Below are 25,640 nucleotides of genomic sequence, written 5' to 3' on the forward strand. Positions count from 1 at the left end.
TTTTATGTTTTGAATTGTCATCTATGTTTCCCTTTAATAAAGATATTTCCAGCATAAATTGATGCAGAAAAAGGTAGAAATAGGTGCATAAAATTCACCAGAATGCAGGAAATTACATGTTTAATGTTCAAAATCTTCTGGGGGAGGACCCGCAGACCCCCCACATCATGAGTGCACACTAATGGAAACAAAACCTTTGCCTTTGGGTTGTCTGGCCAGCTGTGATTAAGCCAAATGTTTGTGCCATCTAACTAACGGCCACAAACTGGGCAGCTGAAATGAACATACTTTAAACTGGGCAAGCCAATCGCCATTTTTGTGATCTGCTCTGCATGCAATGCGTTCCGTTTATTGTAATTGGTCCAGGCTAAGCCCGAAACCTCATCAAGTCCTAGAAACCCCCCTGCTCTAAAGGTCCTGAAAACTGAAATTTAATTTCTAAATGATAGACTTATTCATGCTGTCAGTACCCCATCCACTCACTGGTGAAGAAATATAAAGCTGTATTTGTCCACTTCTTAAACCTATGCTGTCCAACCACTCCGTATACAACCAAACACTGGCTAGAGTATCCACAATGACATGACATGCACATGACATCTGTGTGTATAAAGTGGTAACTAGTAACATAAAGGATCATGTGTCTTTTACCCTCAGCTAATCAATCCAAAAGGAATGGACCCACAAAGGAAAAAACTAATAGAAAAGCACCAAGTTCAACACAGCGAATCACTTTGCCCCACATATTTAGGACAAAGGTGGACAAAAATCCACTCCCTGCAGTATTTACTTTGAGGAAAAATAGGCAGTCTTCTACTGTATGCTTATTTCTTTAAAAGGGAGAACTGCCTGTCCAGTCTCCACTCCCCCTTGGTGTTTTATTCCAAGGAGATAAAGCGGTTCACAGTTTCTATTTAAAGGACACTGAGTAGTCCAGGATGAGATACTAAATAGGGGAGACATGACAGCATGGCCCATGTAACTCTCACAGATCTTAAATTTGATCCCCACAATGCAGTGTGTCCTTTCATACATTTACGACCTTAAGCATGAAACGTGAAACAGCGCTCTACTCGTTATCGATCAAATGTACTCCGCAGTGCATTGAAACACATTAACACAAAGGGCCATTAAGGCAACGCTATCATTTTGGTAGCATCTGCAAATATTTTGGAGTTTAAAGAAGAAGTCCGGGCAAGTTTTACGTTAATCTTGATTGCTATATGTATATGAGTACATTACCGGAGCCTGGCTGAACACACTCACTCATCCCAGACGGCAGCTAGCAGCTAAGAGGGTAGGTGAATTTAAACAATGGCTAAGTTGCTAAATGCATCTAGTTGTCATGTAAGGTCCCTGTTCATGTTGCACAGATATTTTAATTGCATTTTGTGTCTGTTAAGAGGCACAAAGGCACTCTTTATCTTATGCCCCCATAACTGCTGTTTTAGCTGAGTGGGAGCTCTCGGCATTAGCTGCAGCAGCTCCGTGTTGCTAGCACTGATTCGGCTCGTTTTTTTTGCTATCGACAGTACTCATACACATATAGCGATCAAGATTAATGAAAAAATTGCCCGGTGTTCTCCTTTAAGAATCTCCCTCCAGAAGATATTATCTAATAGGACCATGGCTAGTTCATTGAGTTTTTGGCCTGTGTCTTCACCACTCTGCATGCCTCCTAGAGATAACTAAATGCAAGTATTCTGTCCATTTACAGGTGTGAAGTGCTTCCACACATCTGGAAGCCCTGGCTCTGAATTAACAAATAAATGAAAATGCATAATGATAATGAACCATGATCTTAAGAGAAAACTAATGTACATACTTTGTTTATTTGTGTATCCCACTTGGGTGTGCCTGCGTGTGTGTAAGATTGGTAGAGTGACATCCCAAGAAGTTTGAAGGTACCAACACTTTATAATCTGCAGAGGCATTATGAAGCTTATCAGTGAACTCTGGTGGATGTTCACTTTACCCAAATAACAAAAAAAGGCCCCTGTGATATCTTGCAACACAAGCAGTTTTGACATTATGTGCTGAGGTTTTGACTTCCAACTCTAATCATTTCTGCTGCCAAGGAACTTTGTTTGTGGTTCTCAAAATATTGGCACGGTGAAAAGAGTTTGCACAAGTTACCTTTCAAAAAGAGCAAGTTCAAACTTTGTCCCCTGTAAGGATTAGACTTTAAAGGGGAACTATGCAGGTTTTTTTTTAGCTTAATTTACCTCAACTGAACAGCTTCAGAGTCATTGGAATGCTGATGACTTTTTTGGGGTTGAATGGTGGCCGTCTCGCTTCCCCCTAGCACTTGTGTGCGGACAAACCACCCTTGCAACTTTGGGCCAGCGAGCCAGGAAGTATTACGTGATATTAGGTATTGCGATGTAACAAATAACTTCACGGCACTGCACACATACACTGAGCCGGCAAAAAAAGAAGCAGAAAGATAGGAAAGCATTGTCGGAGGAACAAAAAAAGAGGAAACAGCAGACTGACCGAGTGAGGAGTCAGACACAAGTAAACATCGGACCTGCGTTTTCAGAATGGCGAGAACTGAGACAAACAGAAGCCTGCAAATCTGATGCTGACCTGGCGTTCTTGCTGTTGCACTTGTAAGTATCTTTGATCAGAAACTATCTGCCACAGAGTTTCTGGTCAGCTTGATGTTGGCAAAAGCAAGTTGCTTCTCCTCCGACAGCGTTCTAAGGCCAGTGTAGGAAAAAAGAATAACGTTATGGACCCGGGAGAGAAGGGTAATATCTCAAGAAAAACCTCAATGAGTGGACATGGCGCGGTGCGTTCGCCGGCTTCTTTGAAAACAAATGCACATTACCAGAGGGAGAAGATGGGAAGGGGGAGAGTCGCCAATGAGTTTTTACGATAGCGTTGCCAAATATCTATTCCAAAGCTGTAGGTGGAGCTCTATAAACAAACCTGCGAGAAAAAGCAAAGAAATTGCCAAAACTGCATAGCGCCCCTTTAACTCACAAAGTTCTTACACAAAAACTCTCAACGGAGTCCTTGAACCCATTGACATTCATATAGAGAGCAAAAATTAATGAGAGATTAACTTTTCCTATAAAGGCATTTTTGTAGCAATAACTAGCTATGTATTTCATTTTGTACAATGTTTTCTAAAAGCCATGTTTCATTGTTGGTGGTAGGATTTTGGATATATTTTAATATTGCATATATTCTCCATTTGTTTTTTTGTTCTGCTCTCAATCCCTGCAAGTAAAATAATCTTTAAATTAACTCATTATATACATCGTTTACATTAATTTCTTTTTCATTAAAACATGCATATATTGTATGTGTCACTGTGATCCCACATATTTTCTTATATTCTTCTCTATATTCAAATAAATCTAATTTATTAGTTTATAAGTGATTTGGACATTGTGAGTAAAGACGGCCATAGATGTAATACACCACCCCCCACCCCGGCAGATTTGACAGTTAGTGGTTATTACTTTTCACTGGGAGAGGTTTAGCTTGTCCACTCCTTCTACAGCAGGTCAATTAGAATCCAACCGAGTAGTGCACTTCACTAATGGAGCACACTAAAATCTTTGACCCTCCTGATTGCACTGTGTGTCCACTAACAGTATAATGGGCTAAGAGTGCTGAACTACTCATCTACTGTAAGTGTCGGCCATTAAAAGTTAGAGGGACCATATCTAAGTCAATATGATCTATGAGAGACTTAATAGCCACTCAGAATTCAGATTCATTCACAGTACAGCTCTTGGGTAGATGTAGTGGTAATTGATTTTTACAAATTGTAGTGCAGCAAAAATGTGCAGGATTTACTCCTTTGATATTGCAAAAAAATGTAAGCTGTCTTTTTCAACATCAGCAAAATGTTGCAAAGATTAGTATATGTACTGTAGATGTAGTAAAACCGACAGTTTGCATTTGTTTTATGTAAAAATCCAGTGGAAAACAGCAGACTTTTAAAATAACAACTCTCCTTCTGTATTGTTAATACACATCTACTCAGCAACAAAGTTCCTCCTCCCTCACAGATGAAATGGACGTGCTGCCATTTTCAGGAGTCAGCTCTTCTGTCTGCTCTCAGCATGGTCAAATTCCTTAAACACATTTGCAAAGACAAGGCTTCCTCAGCAATCCGCTTGGATGGCAAACCAGCTCAGCTCCTGCCCTCCGAGTTGTGCTGCTATATTGAACCGGTATCTGATTCACTGACCTTCTTGCTGCCTCATGCCTTGCTAATGTAATCTAGTGCTGCTGTTGCTGGCTCGTGTCTCTCTGCCGGCAGCTCTCTCTCATTCTCTCTTTCCACTTTTCTTCTCACGCATGCAAGCAGCCAGGCACACTCCCTTACACACACATTTGCAAACCTTCAGCTGGTCTCAGATTGTGTAGCTATATGTGTATCTGTTTTTTTAGTTTGTTGCTTTAACTTTTTACCCACTAGGGCAAGCTATCGTTAGATTTCTTTTTGATACTCGTGCCAATAGGATACCTGAGATTTGGTAGAGATACCAAAGTACCTTTCATTGAGAAAAAAAACATTTATTGGGATATTTAACAGAAGAAGCTACAAACATGAGGTTATTGTAATGTGCTCATAAGCACACTAACCTGCTTTTTTGGTGTTATACCTGCTTTATGTATTTTCTTCCCTTTCTCTGTGCTTTTTAATGATATACATTTACAGGAAGGTCTTCAATGTTTGAGCAAATTCTGCTCGAAATAAGACATCCCATCTGCTTTATATGTGGGTGACCAGCTGGTTTGTGATGCGCTCTCTCTCTCTCTCACTCCTCCTCCCCCCCCGCCCGTGCAATCAGGGGAATATGTATCAACATTTTGCCTCAAGCTATCCAGCAGTCCAATCTATGAAATCAGGCTAAGGTAGGCTACGCACTCGGTCCCAAAAAGCAGATCAGAGGATGCTGGATGTGGACATTGTAGGAAGGAGGGAAGAGAGTGAGTGGAGTTGAAATAACATGACAAGTGGATAGGGTTGACGGTTAAAGTGCTAAAGGGGGAAGAAAATCATACATTTGTTTGGCAAAATATGGCCATTTATCTCTCGAACATACTTAAGCATCTACATGATTGAAAAGTAGCACACAGAGACACACACTGATTAGAAGCACACAGACATACCCTCCTACAGAATATATAAGAGCGCACACACACACACACACACACACACACACACACACACACACACACACACACACACCTAAGCAGGTGGAATTTTGCATGCATGGCTTCGCTTCCGTTAGCTGTGGCCACGGTTGCTAGGCTACAGGTGATTCCAGTCTTTGGAGGGGACCTGACATTAGGGAGAGCAAATTGACCACAGGAGGCTTTAATCTGCCGTGAAACAGCAGCTGGAGCTCACTCCCATACACGTGCCAGTAGTACTGTAATTCAACATTTACTTCTATTATAAACACATTATACGTCAATACATTCTACATATGACCCTTTCTTTATGCCTGTCCATCTTCTCCTTTCTCCTACCCTTTCACACAGATATACACTCTGAGCTAGCAGGCATCCTCTTTGGGCCAGTATCCTGACTGTCATGGGACACCCTATTTCCCCAGGCCCAATAGGGAAGAGTTTCTTGGAACAACAGAGGTTACCAGTTAAACGTAATTTCCTTATTTTCTGTCATATCTATGATGTTGTAATGTCAGATGTTCATATTAATTGTGGCCAAAGCTTCCAATAATGAGGTGAACATATGTAAAAGAAAGCCCACAGACAGTTTTTTTATACTTTGATTTCTTTATATGATCATCTGCTCCAGGCACATTACTGCAGTGTTTACATTATATATACTGCTACATGTAGTTACATGCCAACGTTAACACAAGGTGAAACCTGTATTGGTTGCAGATGTTGACAGTACAGAAACGGCGAGAGAACAGATGCGGAAGACTCTAAAACACTAACCAATCAGGGCAGACTGGGCTTTTTCAGACTTAAAAGGTTTAAAAGAAACAGGCGCTACAACAGAGCGTCTCAGACAGAGGGTGATTACAGGTGCACCAGCAATGGGCAGTATGAGTTTGTCCAAAAAGTGCGGATTGGGCCGCATTTTTCTGTCCGATCCCGGCCCGCGTCCAACACAGTTAAAATCTCATTTTTTTCCTCATACTAATGACATACGTTTGTTTGTGTGGAATGCCCGCTTTTATTAAGCAACTGTAGGAAGGCATTCGGTAATGTCAACAGATGAGCACATCAGCGCACACAGGGCAACGTGCACGTTAACAGAGGCGCACACAGTCTACATAATAAGATTTTTTATTTTTTATTTAAAACATTCAATGCCTTATCGCGCTGATGTCAATATGATCTATGAGAGACTTAATAGCCCGACCCGAACCCGGCCCGTCGGGTCCCGACGGGCTCGGTTTGGGTATCCATCCTCTAATGTAGACATGTTCTAGTAGAAACGCTATTTACTCCTGTTTGACTGATATTTGCTACAACCTACAGCTTTTTTAGGAAATTAATTAACCCCGTTTTTAAAGTTAAAGTATATAGTTGTGACCTGTTTTTTTTTCAGTAGGAACAAATGGGTTTGGGGCTGAGAGCCAGAGTATTAAGAGTCAGACTAACATATTGTTTTGGTCTTCATGGGATTTGTTGCATAAAATACCAGCCTCTTAAGTGCACAGCATACAGCATAGTGAGTTTGAGATAACCATTTCAGTGTTGTGGAAGGCATCTTGGACAGGGTCAATCTATTCACTCATTTCAAAGTCCATTTAATTAAAATGGATGAAATGTCATAATAGTCACAGGGCTCTATTCCTCTGCTGCTCCAGACACAGACACCACTTTGATAATGTCTTTAACATATTCTTGCTCAAACTCTTGAATTTGCTGCAATTACCATGTATTTGACCATTTTCTCTATGCCTGCATTATCTAGAGGTCTCCCAAATGAAACTGTATTGCCATCAGATTTAATTGCCAGTGCAGATGATTCTGCTTTATGAGCAATAACCCATTCACCCCAGGGGTATATCAATCCTAATGCATCTATTAAAGTCTGTCTATGACATTATTATGATTAGTCACTTTGTTGTTCCCGGGCTGGACCAGTACAAAATCTGAATGAAGAAATATTGACATGATTATCTACTGTCACCGCACATTAATCACTGCTAATCTGCATTACTGTGATTTTAAATGTATTGCATGTATTGTCCTTTTTCAATGTTCTCACCTTGTTTTTGAGAAACAGATGGTGTCAAGCACTGTTCAATAATTATTCCTGAGAGGATGTCACTGTTTCTTTGATGCAGAAGCTTAATATACATAAACTGATGTCATTTGGCTTTCATGTCTGGGGATTTGCTGTAACTAAACAATTCAGCGTGTTGGCTGTAGCCAAATGCTGGAGACTCTATCCAGCGTTGGAGGAAATATCGTTATGTATGTCACGTTTCATATAAGCACTTTAGTAACAGCTTCTTTAACTACAACCATTTTATATCCACAAACTGGACAACTACTATGTGGTAGGTACATCCCAAATTCCTATATTGGCCTTTCACCTGCCAGAGAATAACTGGACTAACAACCCCACCAAGTGGTCAGGTGTGTCATGTCTATATCCAGACATCTGCTCATGCCTCATTTACTCTCCAAATAAATCTACGACAATTTCTATTTAGTGATTACAAACAGCTAGAAACTGAAAGTAGAGAATGAAGCAGTATAGCAGGCATTGGTAGATAGCTAACCAGCAGAAAGTTTTGGTACTAAAGCTGACATTTAAGATGAAATTTATGTTTATAGTCTTATCTTATCTCAAGGGAAGCATTTACTTTTACTAATGTTTTAAGCTTCACAATAATAATAGAAATGTACATTATGGTTGAGTTAGAAACTATACTACTTACTTTACATCCGACAGATTCTCTTCTAAAGTATGTGAACTATCCTTCAGGTAATAAAACTACAACAACATGTATGACAGTGACATATTTATAGTCCTTAGGGAAGAACATTTTTACCAGTATCACATTCCCATTTTAATCTCTCACATCTTCTCCTACAAAGATTAATAGAGTTTGATGCATTCTCATGTATTATTCATTCAGGTGGTTATTCTGTTCACTTACTGTATATTTTGTCATTTACTTTGGATGCTCATCTCACAAGGAATCTGCACTCCCAGCAGACTGAAGCACTACCTTCCTCTGTCTGGAAGCATACAGATGATTTATCGTCACAAAACTGAAGGATCCATATGTGTCATCATGAAGGCAGAAGTATCAAGTTATTGGTTGTCCTGCATCATAGAATATTTAAGGACATTGTGCCCACATATGGAGAGGAATGTGTCCAGGTGTCTACATGTGTAGAAACCATTTATGACACAGATACAATTTTCCAGAATTTGTATGGCACGAAGTGCTTTAAAGATGTGAAATTAAAGAGGTTAAAACCAAAGGTTAATCTCAGGTTTTACAGCAACACAAAATAGTAAATGAAATTCAGAAAAGTGCCTCAAAAAAATCCCAATTAAATCTGTGAATCCAGCGCAGGATTTGGCTTACATTACCCTCATCAACTGTACATTGAGCCATTCGCACCAAACCAGAGGCATCTTCAAGACTCCCTGAAGCACCTAAACACATAGCTGTTTATGAGCTGGCATACAGGTGCTCTTATAAGAGCACCTGTATGCCAGCGTCTCAAAACTACTTTTATAAAAGTAGTTTTGCACGTCCATAAAGTTGGCGGACAAGACGCATTAAAAACAGCAAAGGCCAAGATCCTGACTTTTAATCCCTAGTATGGGTCAAGCTCCAAAAAGGCTGGATCCTACATTTCCCATAATCCAATCAATTACATCTTTTCATTAGACCCTCCCTGTTTGGTACTGTAAGCATCTTTCAAATGCCAATCTACACAAATGACACATTCGTCACACAACATGGCCAATGTTAGGACTACTGTGAAACTGCTGCACATAGAGCTGTGATGACAGACCACCTATATACTGCTGCCCACCCCTGCTTCAGCACCTTGGACAGCACTACTTCACTCAGCATCTCAACCAGACTGTATTTAAAGGTCTCAACACATGTAACAGACTGTCAAAGAGCAAACAGGCCAAACAAACCACTACCGCTATGAACAATCACAGCACAGAGTTACAGTAAGGAAATCTATCAAGTTCTAAAAAAAAGTCTGCCAACCGCCAGCAGAGAGATCCTGGCTCATGACACTCCCTTTGGACATTGTTACATTATTTTGTGATAACAGCAATATGACGGCAAAGCTACGGATGGTGGGTAAATGCATTATTCTCTTGCTACAGCTTGATTTTTCATGAGACAATAGTGCAATAGATCATTGGTAAAATAACTTGTTTTTCAATCAGACCTGGGTCCCACACAGAGTCATGATGAAAAGTTATTTTCCGGACTTTCTCAAATAGTTCCCCATGGTTTAGTATCTGCAGAAATGTTGTAATGCTGCTTTTGATGACCGGATGGAAACTGACCACCCTTTTCTTTGCAGCATCGCTCCAAACGCTTGCTACCTGGTGTGCTTGGAGCTGCTGCTGGCCAAGTCCCTTCCTGGTTTCATGCACTGCTGCTAGTTAGTTTACTGTTTTGTTCTAACAAACTGATATGATATGTGCCATGACAGATTTCAATCAAACAGCAACTTTAGAATGCCACTGCCAATTACACTTATTTTTTATAAAAAGGTTAATACTTATACTATTACTATACTTATACTATTTTCCAGCGATCTTTCGGGAGTTACCTAAACATTAAGATATTTATGTCCGAGCCCGACCCGAGTCCGACAGTTAAAATCTCGTTTTTTTTTCTCATACTAATGACACATACGTTTGTTTGTGTGGAAAGCCCTCTTTTTAACTGAAGGCATTCGGTAATGTCAACAGATGAGCGCATCAGCGCACACGGGGCAACAAGCGCACGTTAACAGAGGTGCGCACCTACGTAATAAGCTTTTTTAAATTTAAAACGTTCAATGCCTTATCGCGCTGATGTGACCGTGCCCGACCCCGAACATAATTTCTATCCGAACCCGGCCTCGTTTATTTATGAAATAGTGTGGCCATTTGGCATTGTATTCTGGGTTGTAGATAAAGGACACAGCTGTAGTCTCTTTCTGTGCAAGTTATATTATACTTATTTTGTCCTGTACCATTTACAGTATATGCTGACTGACACCAGGGAAGCAAAGTTTTCTTGATGCAGATAGAATTGCATTATTTCTTGCTAAACCTAAGGTTATAGTACTGTTTATGAAAATACCAAAGATTATTTGGAGCAGATACTGTACACGTCATAACCATCAGGTGATCATGCACTGATTAGCACAGTATCACACATCTCTCTGTAATATAACTGAAATCTGTGGATGGGAGATGCTGCAAGTAATTGACCTCCCTCCCTGTGAGTTCAATCTACATCCTCTGGCACATTATCTTCTGCTGGTTTCTCCATCTGAATGAGATCAGCATCTTCATGACCTTATTACAGGCAGAGAGAAGGAACAGTTTGTGTTTGTGTTGTGACCATATGGCCCCATTAGTAGGGTAACGACCCCACAGTCCCTCCAGGACACACATTTGTGTGTGTGTGAGCAGTGGTCGCAGGCCAAATGGTGCATGGAGAAGCATCATCTGTGTAAATGGCCACTGGGGGCAGTGTTAAGTGTCCTGGAGGGTCTCCAAGGTCAACACACACAAAGCATCATGCTGGCCATGCACTCACTCTCACACACACACACACACACACACACACACACACACACACACACACACACACACACACACACACACACACACACACACACACACACACACACAATACTTGCACAAAACAAACACACACACTGTAAAGTCTAACAGAAGGGCAACCTGGCAGGGTTCAAAGTCAAATAGATCGTTCCAGTCTGCCACAAAAACTGTGGGGCTCGGTCAGCAGAAAACAGAAAGCATCAGCTGTGGAGATGTTAGCGCTCGTCAGACGAGTCATTCTAAGCTGTAAACACAGAAGCAGAGGTCAGCCTGCCACTTAAACCTCATGCTGTTGTTACTGAGGAGTCAAGCACTTGAGAAACGTTATCTGCCCTTCCCATATCAGCTTAATTAGAAGTAGTCTCACATTTAGTATTACTCACTTTTTAGTGATGTCTGTGACGGTCTCTGATGCTGTATGCACTTTTGTTTGTCTGGTCATGTTTGTTGTATGTACTTGTCCTTCAGTTTTGTCTGGCTATGCTTGAGGTTTTTTTATCTTGGAAAAAAGAGATCTTGATCCCAATGAGAATACCTGATTAAATAGTATCACATGGCTACGTATGTAGTATATTCACTCAAGGTTCTACCTGTATAACCTACTAAACTAAAAATACAGAAATCACATGAAATGTAATATAATCATCAGAGAAACGCCACAACATCTTCTGTAGAAAGGGGACTGGTGTAGTCCTGTGGAGTGCAATTGCTGGTACCCTTTTAAAGGAATTCCAAGTAATGTGAATCATCCAGCTCTGTTGTCCTGCCTCCTATCATTCAGTCAAACTACTAGCACCTATCTCAATTGGTTTACTCAGTGGTTCTTTTATTGCCTTTCTGAAAAACTGAAAACGTTCCCAGGGATGAGCATTAAAAGTTTACTCTTGACCTTGGAAAGTAGTTTGACAGCCATTCCTTTTCTTATTTATTTCCAGTTCCGGAAAAAGCTAGTACATGGACCTTGATGTAAATGGTAAATGGACTGTATTCATACAGCACCTTTCTACCTTCCCAGACAAAGTGCTTTACAATTTGCCTTTCATTTCACCCATTCACGTACTCATTCATACACCGATGGTGGCAGAGCTCAGGAGCAACTTGGAATTCAGCATCTTGCTCAAGGACACCTCGACATGCTGATAGGAGGAGCCGGGGATCGAAACGCCAACTTTGTGACTAGAGGATGCCCAAAAATAGGATTATTTTTGTCAACTCTAAGCTAAATGAATATCCATTATCTATAACTGCCATGATACAATTATTATTGTTATCATTATTTATTAGGAAGCAACAACTTCAACAATCACATGAATCTTTTGTTATGCTGGACAGTCTAAACTCCTACAAGTCTATGCTCAGCTACATCATTATTGTTGCAAGACAGCTTCCAGCACCATTAATAGCAATGTTACTAAGACGTCAGCTATCCAACTGCAGAGTAAGGAAGAATGAGCCATCTTTTGACTGTACTTCGGTTGTATTGAGTGATTGATTTAATGGAATTCACCTGCACACCATCAGAATATGTTCTGTTGTAGGAACTTTTCACAAGACTGAGATTGACATGAAAGGGGAAATTCAACTTCATCTTGTGAAAACACTGGGAGGGAGACAACCACTGAAGATTGCCAGCAACAAATACAGTTGTCAGTAGCTGAAATGTGTAGACTTTTTTCACAGTAACTTTTACTGCAATCAGTAACGGACGCACAAAAAAGAGCAACCCCTACTGAAAAAAATACACTGTAGTACTGTTCCTAGTACTGACTGACAAGAGCCTTCACAGAAACACATCACAGCAATATCCAATTATCACCAAAGATGTCACAAAATTAAATTAACAATGAATTTGTGAGTTATCACTTTAAAGAAGACATTTACAAAAGAATTTTAGACAGAGTAACAGACAGTCAGGTATCCTTTGATTCCCTGACAGCTGTCTTCAACTGAAAGGCTTCTGTTGTTTGTGTCGTCTTAATATCTCAGGGGCACAAACTAAGACTTTACAGAGCAATTCACGTTTACTTATGTCATTCTTTTTTTTTTGTCAATTTTTCATTCAATAAAATTCTACATTTTGTGTGAATTCTTTCCTTCAGTGCTTTGGAAGTAAATAAACTTAGCACAAAAAGTAAGGACATTTGTGTTTGGTATATTATTTCTCTGTGGTAACAATGCTTTTTGCTAATAAATCTTATACCGTTGGAAAGCCTGTTTAGGAACATGCATTTGTGGGATGAGCAGCAGCGCTGAGTATGTGGGTTGCACCCACGAAAAATTTGCCAAATCTTTTCTGCCAATGCCAAACAGCTTATTCTGCCATTTACTCGTTTGGTGGATTGGATGCTTGAAGTTTGAAGAAACAAGACATATTGGCAATTGAACAATTTATTCATTTTACAAAAAGGAGCCTCAGTAGCGTGTGGAAGAACCATACACAGCCACAACAGCCTGGCACCTCCTCGTCATGCTGGTCATCAGCCTGGTCATACACTGCTGTGGGATGGCATCCCATTCTTCAACCAGCAGTCCTGACCTCAACCCCATTGAACACTTGTGGGATCAGCTTGGGCGTGCTGTTTGTGCCAGAGTGACCAACACAACCACGTTGGCTGACTTGCGACAAATGCTGGTTGAAGAGTGGGATGCCATCCCACAGCAGTGTGTGACCAGGCTGGTGACCAGCATGAGGAGGAGGTGCCAGGCTGTTGTGGCTGTATATGGTTCATCCACACGCTACTGAGGTTCCGGTTTGTGAAATGAATAAATTGTTCAATTGCCAATATGTTTTGTTTCTTCAAATTTCAATCATCCAATCCACCAAACAATTCAATGGCAGAATAGGCTGTTTGGCAATGGCAGAGAAGATTGAGAGAACATTTTTCATGGGCGCAACCCACATACTCAGCGCTGCTGCTCATCCCACAAATGCATGTTCCTTACAAATGGGGCACCATTTGAAAGGGAACTAAACAGGCTTTCCAACGGTATAAGACTCATTGCCAAAAAGCATTGTTACCACAGAGAAATAATCTACCAAACAAAAATGTCCTTACTTTTTGTGCTAAGTTTAGTTGACCAGCTGGTCTGCATTTTTTGATGTTCATTTCCTCTTTCATACCAGTCTCTCTCTCCCCCACTCTCTCGCTATCTTTCCATCAAACCCTTCTGGGTACCAATTAGGGCTCAAAGCTGCTGCAGTGTGTGTGCATAGGTGTGCGTATTCCTGCCTGCATCCTGGTGTTTTTGCGTGTGCCTTGCTGCGTGTGTGTGATAAAGCCAGCTCAGACAACAAGCTATAGGCTACCTGTCAACAGGCACTTCAATGCTCACCATCTGCTCACACTAGAACATGGTCTTCATTTACCCACCACTCACAAACCAACACTACCATACAGGAGAGAAAAGCATGGTGCTGATGATGACTGGGAATGAGAAGAATCCTTTGTAAGCCATAATCGGCATACTCCGTGAATGTGTGTGTGTGTGTGTGTGTGTGTGTGTGTGTGTGTGTGTGTGTGTGTGTGTGTTGCATCTGTACTGCTAATGTATAGGTTATTATTATTATTGTATACATGCCCCAGGTACCTTCTGATATCCCTGTGCTAATCAATAATTTGTTTATGTATTGGCGACAGTACACATTAATCAACATTGACATTTAAAAAAAAAAAAAAAACTCCTTTGTAAATGTGCCAAGGTTAGATCAACAGCTAATTTGCGCCTGTGGTCCCAAATATCCCTTTTGTATTCAATAATCAATAGTCCTTCAAAGCAAAGATTTTATGTCAATGAGAGGTTTTTAATTAGAAAAGGGTCAAGTAAACAAGAACCGTCAAAGTCATTCTGCCTGCAGTATTGTTGTAGGAAGGTCACAGGTGTGTACATATAAGCTCAATTTAGAATAATGTGAAATGTACCACACAATAGTTTTCCACTTCCACACACGAAAATGTAAAAAAAAAAAAAAACTATTTGCCCTCTCTCCCCACATTGTGCCCTTCTCCCTCACATGCACACTTTCCACCACCCCTTGCTATCTTTTTCTGTATAATGTCATGCAGACATACATTGCCGGCAGCCTTCAGGCCATGGGGATTGAATACAGCCTATATTTATAGAGGGGGCGATCTGTTCAAACATATGTTCCCCTTAACAAAGTCATCAATGTCAAACCCTGCTCTCTAGGGCTCCACTAATGCTACATTTAGCTTTGCATGCATAACATTATCAGGCAGCTGGACCGAAAGTGTTGGAGTTGGAGTGAAAGCTAATAAGCTATTCTCTTGACCTTTGTGGGTCCCAATAATTACTTCAATAATAGGTGAAGTAGACTTTGGAGAATGTGTGTTGATGTGGTGAACTGGGACAGAAGGTATCCAAAAGACTGAAACAACTCCATTAGCCTGGACAAAATAGTTTTACCCCAGTGTGCACTAAATGGTTTCAATTTAATGTTGATACACTGAGAGCACAGTATCACATGCATGAAAAACACAAGTCTGTTTTATTTTTCATACCTCAGTACAGTATGTTGGCTAATAAACTGTAATGTCAAAACAAAGAGCAATTATAACAGAAACATTGTAGGTATTGAAAACATGGCGAGGGAGGACAGGGAGAGTTAAGAGTTATGTTGGTCTTTAGAGAAAAACTGATTCCAGTTAGAGGTCAGATCAGACCCTCTTGGCTCAGGCTGCAAAGATTCACTAAAACATTATTCTGGATCTCCTTGAGAAGGTCCAGAAGGACCCAGACAGCCAAGCTGAAGTTCTGGCAGCATTTAAACATTTAAACCAGCACACAAACCGATGCTTCCATTTGTAATCCACCAACCAAAAATAAGTGCACGCTAGGACTCTACCTGATGCTGTGCTCAAGTATGCTCCAACATCAATTTTCTGATGGAGTAAAATACATGTGATTTATAGTATAGACTATACAGATCCCAGGAATGACCTGGGGAGGAGGAAAAACTTTTGCTGCTCAGAGAGCAGAAGAGCCTTGAGATGAAGGTTCAGCTCAAGGCAGAGGAGTTGGAAAAACTCCCTTAAGTTCCAAAAAGTAACTGTGGAAATTTCCTAGATGTCTCAGCAGAAGAATAGATTGCTCAGAAGAGCAGGATCAAGGTTGTCCTGAGTCACATTAAAAAAAAATAAAAATAAAAAAAAATAAAAAAATCAGATGAGCAGAAAGACCTTTCACAGTACATCAAGAGGCCCTCCCTCCTTAGGGCCCAGTTTCTCGACTGCCAACACGTCTAGCAAGTCAAACTGAGATGCAAGATAGAGTAGGGATGGGAATTACCAGAGGCCTCACAATACGATATCACGATACTTATGTCACAATACGGTATTACTGCGATTTTAAACATATTGCAATATTCTGCGATATATTGCAATTCATCACCTTTTTTCCAATTTCAAATATTTCCAAATTTCAAATTATGTCCCCAAAAGGATACTTTGTCAACATCTGTTTTATCTATAAAGATACACTTCTGTTTGTTGATCTCACTTTGATTTTATTGCTGCAAAATGGTATTGTCAAGCAGACAAACTGACCAACACATATAAAACAATAGATGGATACTTGGCGTCTGTGTATTGATACAGTATTGCCACAGAAAATATCGCGATACTATGCCGTATTGATTTTTTCCCCCACCCCTAAGATAGAGGTGGGTGCTGAGCCAGTGGACACAGGAGTTATTGGATAACCCAGAGAACTACATACACTGTTACCATGCAAAGGTTAGTGCAGAGGTGAAGGAGAAAGACAATAACGTCCATACTGACTGATGTAGAAATGGAAATAAGACATTCCAGAGGTTCAGACATTTCCTAATGAAACAGCTGGATGAGTTTTCTTTTTTCAGATGCTTTTATTGAACAACACCAGGAAGCCACACACTGAGCAGAATCATCACAGCCCTGACAAAGACGGAGGCTGAGGAAAAAGAAGGTAAGAATAATGTAGAGAAGGTGCAAAAGAAGATGGTACTGATGAGCATGTTAAGACTGGCTCCATCTGTAATCCACCACACGAAATTAAAAAAAATCTTTAAAATCTTTTCACGTCATCTGAAATAGTGTTTAAAAAAAAAAATGTTGCACTAGAGGACTCACAGCAGCGTAGTTGTTATTTTAAGTTCTGCAGTAGTGACTTTAAAGTGCATCAGCTATAGAGCTAGATTTTAAATAGTCAACTTCATAAAATTAAGTTATGTTTATTCTGTCCACTTTTGATAACAGATGGCTTTTTCGTATCATTAAATGACAGGTGAAGTTGGAGAAAGTTCTTTCCTTAGGTGCAGAGCTTTTACCAGCATGCATCTAATCCCTGCTAATAGCACTCTCACTCTCATCTCTTTTACTTCAAGCACTTAAGTGAAACTATTTACACATTCCCATGCGAGGACTCCTCTGTTAAAGAGCTGATGCTTTCATTCTGTCTATCCGTCTTACATTTTTCGTCCATTGCTCCATTTTCCCCGCATTAATATGGCTACCTCAATATCATATGATAGAAAGTATGAAGTCAAAATGTCCCTGCGTACTTTGCAGTGAGTGCCTGGTGCTTCTGCTACAGAGTACAGCTGTGGAGATGGCATAGGCAGTGGTTGGCTCTTTCTGAGCAACCAGCTTAAAAAAAATACTGATTTAAAGTTTTTTTTGTAGGAAAAGGGAGTTTCTTTACATCTTTTCTTTCTCTGAGGACACACAGAGCAATAATATAAAACAACTTTGAAAGCTCTGTATATCAACATAAAACACCCACAGGCCTTGCTAAAACCTATGTATCAGCATCCCAACACTTGATGACCAGATTCCTTCTGAGGACTCTTGCTCAGTCTCTTTTCCCCACGAGCTTCAGTTCAACTATCCAGGCAAGATCACGCTGAGCAGGGGCCACTTTCTGCCTCGCGTGCCCTATGGCAGCGCCATGTATTATGTACGCATCTCTCTGTGGATAATGTGCTCAAAAAATGCCCCCTGCCTGCCCTTGTTATTGGAAACCCTCTTACGATGAATAATGACAGACATCAGGGTGCCAAATGTCCCGTGCAGGACACCGTAGGCATTTCTCTGCTAACAGGAGGGGAACAACATCTGTTTGGCTGCTGAATGCAACGCTGATTCATCAGTCTTACAAACACACCTCGTGTCTTAAAGTCGCAGTCAGCGGTTTCAGAAATGCACTGAGGGATGAGTTTCATACAATGTCAATCAAACGGCATAAAAACTGGCATTTATGGCTAATCCAATCATAAATAATCATAAATAACAGCAAACGTATGATGGTTAATGACAGGAGAAAGGCATCAGGATGCTCTCACGCTGCTCGATTGATGACTGTACCTTTAATCATGACTTGGCTCTGGTCTATGACTACTCTGAAGGACACTCAGCCTGATGCAAATTCCCCCATGAGGGGAGAAAATTGCAGACATTTCATTTTAATGCCTCTGCACTCATCAAACTTAGAACTTGCTCAAAGTTTGCAGTGATGCTGAGAGTGGAGGTGGAGAGGGTTCATGTGACCCATAATAGAGGAACATAAGTGACATAGAAGAGCAGGCTCTTTTTTTTAACTGCAAGCCTCTTTTTGTCATCTTGAAGTATCCTTGAGGATTAATATCGGCCTTTTTAGATTGTAACCTCCTTTGCCCGCTTCATTTTGTTTACCCCCGCCGTCAGGTCAGGTCATATCACATGTGTTAGGGAGACGGGCTAAGTCGAGTGTACAGTCTGCGCGTTAACAGAATCAGTGCCCTGACACCTCCTCAGTGGAAGTCATTTTCACAAGCCTCATTTAGAATGAAGGCGTTTAATACAAGTCAAAAGTGCGAGAGGATTTCATTTCGTATTCCTGAATAAATCTGGAGGGGAAGGTTTGTGGAGGGAAGAACTGACATATGAATGGAGAGGAGAAAATGTATGCCTTGAGGAAATAGACTGGGGAGAGAGTGGGCGCATAGAAAGAGAGCGGGGGGATATGGGGGTGCAAATAAGCATAAGTCATTTGGAGTAGCTTTCCCTGTTTCAAAGGAACATCCTCACCTGTCTGACAGGTAATGATATTTCCCTCTTAAACACCCTTACCTTCCACTTTCTGTGTCTAACAAGGGTTCACTACAATAGAAACCTACAAAGAGTTTGTGGCAAATCAAACAATAGCTATTAAATAAGGGAGGGAAAGGGAACTTTTAAGTTATCTTACCAACAATGTCCACAGGCATAGAAATGTTTTCAAAATAAAAATTAAAAAGAACCCACAAACAATACCATCCCTGTCTAATAGAAATTATATCCATATAGTCTGCAACAGAACATACAGGGAAGGAAGAAAAAAAATAATGGCATCTAGATTACATTTTTCGTCAACATGATGATGAAACATTGTTATGAACATACTTATCTGGCAAGTCACAAAATGTTGACAAATTAGTAAAATGTTGACTGACAATGTATTTAATTTTTCTGCCAAATATCTGCACATAGCAACCTTATTTAACCGTTTTATGGTTATGTGGTCATGCTTAGGCACACAAATCACTGGTAAGTAGTGCTACTGTCAGTTAAACGCTTTATTAAAGGCGTTAACGCAAACCCATTTTAATGGCGTCAATTTTTTTTAGCGAAACTTTGTCGTTTTTTTCCACATGCTGTTGCAACAACTAATAACGTTAGAAAACTGCAACACCACACCGGATCTAGCTAGACCGGAAACAAAACAGGCACGCCGCACACACTTGTTTGGGTTTGCGAGTCGGCCACAGAGTAGCAGGCTAACGTCACGTTTTGAGTGGATGGCAAGCGCGAGACGGAAATGGATGCCAATAAGATTCTGAATGGAAAGTTTATTTTTAAAAAGTTGCCAAATGGTTCCATTGACTAGACCAATGTGATCTGTGTGTTTTGTCGTTGTGAACTGAGCTATCATCGCAGCACGTCCAGTCTAAAATACCACTTATGGCCAAGCACACATCTGATGCGAATTCTCCACCCCCTCGTCAAAGCCAGGCTTGGTAAAAACACTGCATGTGTATGGGGCAGGATGTGTCAAACTAGGGCCTCAAACTGGATAGGTCAAACTGGGACTCGTAGTAAATGAAAAAAGAAATGTGCCTTGCAATTTGGCTGGCAACAAGTCAGCTTCTACTTAAAGTGTCTAGTCTAAACCCAACTTCACCTTTGTCATTGTGCCACCACTTGGCCTAAAAAACGGTGGTTCTTTAGCTTCAAACCATGGAGGCTCCACCAATAAGTTTATCTCAGCCTCAAGAGGCAGCTCTACTTCTGAGAAATGTTTCTATAAAAGGCTACTGCTGCCTCTTGTGCTCATTTAATTCCAGCAAACACTAGATGGATAGATGTGGGGAAGATAGTCGGCACCAAATTGGAAAAATCCTGTATTGTCTTTTTTTTTTCTCTCTTTTTGTTGCTCTCTCTTTCAATCAGAAAGTCTCAATGCCGTGTCTCTCTTCTCTCTGTCTCCTTCCATCTCACTTTCCGTCTGTGTCCCCCCTCAGGCCAAGATGCCCCTGTCCAGGGAACAGACTGTTTATGAGAATCCCCACTGGAAACCCACTGATGAATGTCACTGTCTTCAGTGAAATTAAACATTTAGAGAGAGACCTTGGAATGGGCTCAGGGACAACAGTAAACTAGCATATCCTCAGGTTCTCTCCTTTTTTGTTGTCTTTTCATGTTTTGTAATTAAGACAGGGCTTAACAGAACATCAGCATCCACCAGTGCTGGCTTGCATTTCCTTGCCCTCTTCCTGAGTTTTGTCGTGTTCAAGGAGAGAGCAAGGAAGAGGCCAGCTGGAGAGGGACTGTGAGCCAACTGCTTCCTACTTTTGAACAAAACTCATTAAAAATGCTGCGTTAGTTATTTCAGTTTCCTCCTTTTTCCATTCATCCTGTAAATGGCTTTTGTTTAGTATCCCTCACCCACAACCTTTTATTTACTGCATTTGCATCACAAAGAATAAAAACACATCTTCATAGGCGGCTCTTTTTCTGTTGTCTACAACAGAAAAAAAAACATTCCTAGACTAATGGTCTAGGAATGTTTCCTTGCTCTGAGCTGCGGCTGCATCCCAGCACCCACAGCAGCCATTTATTGGCCCAGTCTGCGTCTGGCTTTTATGACCACCTAACTTAAAGAGGCCCTTTTCTAGAATTACTGCACATTGAGGTGTGGCAGAGGCAGAATGAGAGCTCTCGGGCGTTTTAGGGGACAGGTGTTTTATTTTCTGTGTGTGCACATGTGCACACACTTAAGTCTGTCATAGTGTGTGTGTGCGTGTGTGTATATATTCCTACAAGCATTTGTGTGTGTGTGTGTGTGTGTGTGTGTGTGTGTCTTGCCTGTTTGTGTGCATTCTGCGTGGTCTGTTAAAGGCCTGACAGAGGTAATCACTCAGTGAGATGGAGGGACGAAGCAGCTTTAAACGCAGACTCTGTTTTCGGCTTCACTGCATAACCAAATAACGCTCTGTGTGTCGCAGAGGCTAATAAGGCGTGTTCCCTTTCTGAGCAGCTCAAGGGGAAAATAGCCTTCCTGCCTTGAAAAAAAAAGAAACTACTTTTACGAGATACAGACTTTTCTTTTTTTTCCCCCTCTCTTTTTTTTTTTCTTCTAAGCTGACAAATAAATTGCATGCATTTTAATGTTTTTTTCTTCCTCTCCGTGCTGTCGGGAGTTGAAATGACACATTTCACTGCCCCTGCAATGTCTTCATATGGGTATTTATCAGCCCCGGTGACTCCTGGCTGTGTTAATAATCCCATAGCACTGGTGTAATGGATTCAGCCAAACCCTTGCTTTATCCCAGGTATCCTCCCTTTCTCCTGCTAAATCCACAGATTATAACAGAAAATACTTTTTCTCTCTTATACTTGTTCTGTCAAATTAGCTCTTTTAGCATCCCGGCCCTTTAGAGGAATTACAGGACTTATTTGGTTTTTGCTGAATGCAGGATAATCACCAGTTCACTGTGGGGTTTTAGAAACACAGCTCAATCTATCTCCCTTCTTTTCCTGTCTAGCTCACTGAGCTTGAAGTCTTTCATTTTTACAGATATATTTGATGACTATAGGCTAAGAGAAGGTTAAATTGTTCAACTTCATATGGCTGAAATGGTGTCTTTACTGTTTTTATCTTTTATTTGTAAATTATTTTGTGAGGAACCTTACATACTGTACGTAGCATGGCATTATATTGTATAGTAGACTGCAATATGTAATGTCGAACATGGAAATTATGAGTGATCATTCATGATTCACAATTCACTTTGGATTTTTTCATGTCTGACATTAAAACTGACAAATGTTAAACGTAAACCTTGCTAAAACAAAATTATGTTATGGATTATATAAATGACCTGTGTAACTTGGCCTTGTTTAATTATGTTGTTTTATATTATTTAATATAATTATTTCTGGACAAATCTTTACAAACTTCTGTTATTTACTTTTCTGTAGATACTGTAAATGGGGCAATCTGTCTGTCTGCCGTTTGTCTGCGCATATATCTTTCCACTTTCACATAAACTTGCTTGTTCCTTTTCAGTCCCATTCTATCTTTTCCTCCCCTATCTATCCATCAATGCATTCATTTATCTCTGTATAGCAGTTTCTGATGACTAGCATCCAGCACAATGCCTTGTTCAGGCAGGCAAGGTCTATGGATGCATGATGGAGTGCTCTGCTCAGCAACCTGGCAGCGACGTGAACAAATTGATTTTCTGACAGATTAAAAAGATTAAACCAGCCATAAAAACAAGCAGGAAAGTGCTTAATGGACCATATGTGCACAATAAGCTTTCATATGTATTCTTTCCCAGCTTCTCCTCAGGCCATCCATCTTATTTACACTGACAGGTCACAGGCCACGCTAACGTGACTGTCATGACGGTTAGAGCATGTCCTTCGTGCTATTTTGCAAAAGCTGGGCATATCCTCAAATATCAACGGTACACAAAGCTGCAGGTAAATGCATATTTCACGTGTTTTTCTCTGCGTCCTGTCAGTTAAATTAAACAATCTTTCTGGTTACCACACATTTCAATCTTGCTGGTGCTATGTAGCAGAACCACATTGTTATGCCAGTTCATGCATAAACAAGTTAAAATAAAGGATAATTTTGTTTTTTCTTTTTCAACCTGGACCCTATTTTCCCATAGCCTCGTGAGACCGTCCTGATCTCACGAGCTCCAGTTTTCCACTCGCAGATTAGTCTGGCATCTTGAGATAGAGAAAATTTGGAGCCTTTAGCTAAACGACCGGGCCAATCAGCGTTGGTTTTGAGGTGGGTTAGGTGGTGATAGACAGATGGTTTATCCAATCAGCTAACCAGTATTTTCAGACAGCGGTAGCCTTAATTCTGTTAGCCGCTCGCTAATGCTTTTTTTTTTCTCTTGGATGCTTCTTTTGGAATATGGTCCGGGAACCTGAAATGGTGTCTTTTATTCCTAAATTCTCGTTACACAAATGGCAAATATCCTTTACCGAAATGTTGCTTGCATGCTGAGCTAACGAGCTATGCTTTGCCTGCAGCAGCAGGGGCGGGCTTGTGGTTGTATTTTCATACACTTCGTGGATCTGATTGGTTGATTTGGCCCGTCTATCACCAACATAGGTGATAGACAGATGGTTCATCCAATCAGCTAACCAGTATTTCCGCCCCTTCCCAAAAGTTCTCCAACGGAAAGTTCCCAGATGGATATGCCGAGCAAATGCGAAGCAATCCATCTGGCGGAGTCAGGTTAATTTTCCCATGCAATGGTGTCTAAGTGACTTTGAATTGGTCCAGTATTGAGCGAGAACGCTGTAACCAGAATTGACCATTAACGTTGCATTGCAGCTTGTTTCACCAATGCTGACTGCAGCTGTCTTACTTAATATTGGATCAGTCACTTAAGACACAAGAACATGGGAAAATAGGGTCCAGGTTGAAAACAAAAGCAATGCTACCCTTCAGGTTGTTTGTGTATGCATGCTAGAGGTGTTCAGTACATGTAACAAATCTGTAACACATAAACATCAAACTAAGTTTGCTGAATCACCATTGTCAATGACCGAAACCAAAACTTTTAGTGGTGGAGCTCCCCTCGCTGGTGACTGAGAGCACCGTTCAGTACGTTACTTCCTACTTCACAACGTGATTACTGTCACAGATAAGTGGCTATTCATCTTAAAATGCTTGTATAGGCCAAGTTTTGTACTGAACTCAACAGCTTGAATTTAAGTTTACTCACTGCTCTACGTAATGAAGTGTATTTAAACAAAACAATTCAAATCAGCAAAACGCCATTTCTAATTTACACCTCTAATACAGACCTTCACTTATCACTTTAAGAGACCTTTGCATTAGGGCTAACAATTACTGATCAATATTAACATTTCACAAATAGTTAATTTCAGCAAAATCTTGACTGATAAGCCACCAACACAATTTCTAGATTTAATAGCAAAATGAGCCCTGAATGCGTGGACTTTCTCGTAGTTTGACATCACACAATGTCCAAAACAACATGCTGAGATCATCAACATCAACCCAATTAAACATCCAGTAAGTGTGACTGTCTGCAGATTCCTATTATTGGTTTGCTTGCAAGTTTATACACAGAAGCAGAAAAGTGAAAATGTGTTTAAACTTTTTCTTCAGTACAAAAACAAAGCACTCCATCGAGCAAGTCGCACTGTTATGGTGGCCAGATAACTCGACAACAAAGTCAGGGGTAAAGGCATTTAGGCTTACACTTTTCAGAAGAAAAAAAAACAATGTAAAGCAACAGTACACAATCCCATCAATGCACTTGAATGTAAATTTGAACTAATGAAAAATATATTAATGTCTTACATAGGTCTATCCCCAAACGGATTACGCTAATGACTGCTGCTTCTTTCCGCCAGCCCTCCCTGCAGTGCATCAAAAAGGCAAATCTAGATGTTGGTCTGTTGTTATCACAACTAGCATTAGTTCCTGCACTTCCTGTCAGTTTCTTCACAACAAATGCCTCCCACAGTTGGTATAATTTTGTATGTGAAGCAGATGCAGGAAGTGCTCAGTGTAACAGTAGCTTCACACAACAATGGCTTTGGTAACAGCTCTGATAGCATGAAAAAAGAGGGGGAACTCAGGAAACTGTAAAGCTGCTATTGATACCTGTGTAAGAATGGGAAGATGCATAAAACAGCCTTTGCTACTATTTTTGTCAAAATAGTCAAAGAATTAAGAATGGATTATTTAAGGATTTTTTTACAACATTGAAAGCACGCAATGTGATGTAAAAATACACCGTAAAACACCAAGTACAACACAGCTCAACTCAAGCTTGTTTGATGAAGTTCAGCAAAGCAGCCAAAGTCTTGGATGGGTTCATTTTTGGTCAGCAAAGATGAGCTAATACTTGATTCAGGCTCTGACTATGACCTGTGTCTGAGGATGTAATTAACCAGCAATTAGCCGGGCCCAGTGTCAGAATCCCACATGATTGAGTTCACATTAAGTCTGCACAAGTCAAAGGGATTCTGGAGTTCAGCCCGACGACGTTCACTTTAAGGGTCAGAAAAGAAAGAACGAACGCAATATCCTTTTTAAACAAATTTCTTTAAATTCCCCAGTTTCCTTGATGCTATTGGTCAAGTGCATTCGACTCAAATACAGCACATGGATTATACCAAAGCTTTCCTCCTGAATGGAAATTTAGGCTTTAGATTCTATGATCTTCTGAACCTCTGAGCTGATTTGGACTTAAGACAGAATGGACACAAATATCAGCAGGAACCACAACTATAAACTGTTAAACCTCACAATTTATGCACTATTATCT

General features: G+C 40.5%; 1 protein-coding gene across 1 annotated transcript in view; it reads right to left on the minus strand.

Moving 5' to 3' along the window:
• Positions 1–25,640, minus strand: part of agbl4 (AGBL carboxypeptidase 4) — a 449,873-nt gene that overhangs the window by 423,242 nt on the left and 991 nt on the right. The gene's annotated exons all lie outside the window — the stretch shown is intronic.

This window comes from Perca flavescens, chromosome 9 (genome assembly GCF_004354835.1).
Source record: "Perca flavescens isolate YP-PL-M2 chromosome 9, PFLA_1.0, whole genome shotgun sequence".
Taxonomy (NCBI): Eukaryota; Metazoa; Chordata; class Actinopteri; order Perciformes; family Percidae; genus Perca; species Perca flavescens.